Below are 2,500 nucleotides of genomic sequence, written 5' to 3' on the forward strand. Positions count from 1 at the left end.
TTTGGAGGCGTGGGTTCGAATCCCACTGCTGCCAGTTTTCAACTTTGAAAGCTCTCAAGTTGCTTTCTGAACATTTTAGTGGTCAGAAGAAGTTGCTTTTGATGATGCTCAGAAATGGACTTCTTGGCCTTTTCTGAAACTGAACAAACTGTATGAGAAAAGGCCTTTGATGATATTCCCAAGATGTTTTGGCACAGATTAAGCTACCCTGATGTGCTAGCTAAGTAGACATTAGGCGCACTCCACGATCTTGCACTTCAAAGCCTTCAATAGCCTAGGAACATCTGAAAAAGCAGTAGTGCGGTAATACTGTTGAACTCACTTGCGTTTGCTTCCTTTCTAACTGGAGGAATGCATTTTCAGCCTTCTGCTGCCATCATTAAATATTCAGCTCGAATGCAGCAACAATTCTTCTTTTTAAATCAAATACTGGAAAAGGACTTCTTGCCAGGAGAAATGTTCTTTATGAAATCTCTTGGACATTTTGATCCAAAATGATCCACTTTTTCATGGTAGCATGGCCGAGCGGTCTAAGGCGCTGGATTAAGGCTCCAGTCTCTTTGGAGGCGTGGGTTCGAATCCCACTGCTGCCAGTTTTCAACTTTGAATGCTCTCAAGTTGCTTTCTGAACATTTTAGTGGTCAGAAGAAGTTGCTTTTGATGATGCTCAGAAATGGACTTCTTGGCCTTTTCTGAAACTGAACAAACTGTATGAGAAAAGGCTTTTGATAATATTCCCAAGATGTTATGGCACAGATTAAGCTACCCTGATGCGCTAGCTAAGTAGACATTAGGCGTACTCCACGATCTTGCACTTCAAAGCCTTCAATAGCCTAGGAACATCTGAAAAAGCAGTAGTGCGGTAATACTGTTGAACTCACTTGCGTTTGCTTCCTTTCTAACTGGAGGAATGCATTTTCAGCCTTCTGCTGCCATCATTAAATATTCAGCTCGAATGCAGCAACAATTCTTCTTTTTAAATCAAATACTGGAAAAGGACTTCTTGCCAGGAGAAATGTTCTTTATGAAATCTCTTGGACATTTTGATCCAAAATTATCCACTTTTTCATGGTAGCATGGCCGAGCGGTCTAAGGCGCTGGATTAAGGCTCCAGTCTCTTTGGAGGCGTGGGTTCGAATCCCACTGCTGCCAGTTTTCAACTTTGAAAGCTCTCAAGTTGCTTTCTGAACATTTTAGTGGTCAGAAGAAGTTGCTTTTGATGATGCTCAGAAATGGACTTCTTGGCCTTTTCTGAAACTGAACAAACTGTATGAGAAAAGGCCTTTGATGATATTCCCAAGATGCTTTGGCACAGATTAAGCTACCCTGGTGTGCTAGCTAAGTAGACATTAGGCGCACTCCACGATCTTGCACTTCAAAGCCTTCAATAGCCTAGGAACATCTGAAAAAGCAGTAGTGCGGTAATACTGTTGAACTCACTTGCGTTTGCTTCCTTTCTAACTGTAGGAATGCATTTGCAGCCATCTGCTGCTATCATTAAATATTCAGCTCGAATGCAGCAATAATTCTTCTTTTTAAATCAAATACTGGAAAAGGACTTCTTGCCAGGAGAAATGTTCTTTATGAAATCTCTTGGACATTTTGATCCAAAATGATCCACTTTTTCATGGTAGCATGGCCGAGCGGTCTAAGGTGCTGGATTAAGGCTCCAGTCTCTTTGGAGGCGTGGGTTCGAATCCCACTGCTGCCAGTTTTCAACTTTGAAAGCTCTCAAGTTGCTTTCTGAACATTTTAGTGGTCAGAAGAAGTTGCTTTTGATGATGCTCAGAAATGGACTTCTTGGCCTTTTCTGAAACTGAACAAACTGTATGAGAAAAGGCTTTTGATAATATTCCCAAGATGTTATGGCACAGATTAAGCTACCCTGATGCGCTAGCTAAGTAGACATTAGGCGTACTCCACGATCTTGCACTTCAAAGCCTTCAATAGCCTAGGAACATCTGAAAAAGCAGTAGTGCGGTAATACTGTTGAACTCACTTGCGTTTGCTTCCTTTCTAACTGGAGGAATGCATTTTCAGCCTTCTGCTGCCATCATTAAATATTCAGCTCGAATGCAGCAACAATTCTTCTTTTTAAATCAAATACTGGAAAAGGACTTCTTGCCAGGAGAAATGTTCTTTATGAAATCTCTTGGACATTTTGATCCAAAATTATCCACTTTTTCATGGTAGCATGGCCGAGCGGTCTAAGGCGCTGGATTAAGGCTCCAGTCTCTTTGGAGGCGTGGGTTCGAATCCCACTGCTGCCAGTTTTCAACTTTGAAAGCTCTCAAGTTGCTTTCTGAACATTTTAGTGGTCAGAAGAAGTTGCTTTTGATGATGCTCAGAAATGGACTTCTTGGCCTTTTCTGAAACTGAACAAACTGTATGAGAAAAGGCCTTTGATGATATTCCCAAGATGCTTTGGCACAGATTAAGCTACCCTGGTGTGCTAGCTAAGTAGACATTAGGCGCACTCCACGATCTTGCACTTCAAAGC

The sequence above is a fragment of the Eleutherodactylus coqui genome, chromosome 13 (assembly GCF_035609145.1).
Source record: "Eleutherodactylus coqui strain aEleCoq1 chromosome 13, aEleCoq1.hap1, whole genome shotgun sequence".
In the NCBI taxonomy this organism is placed as follows: domain Eukaryota; kingdom Metazoa; phylum Chordata; class Amphibia; order Anura; family Eleutherodactylidae; genus Eleutherodactylus; species Eleutherodactylus coqui.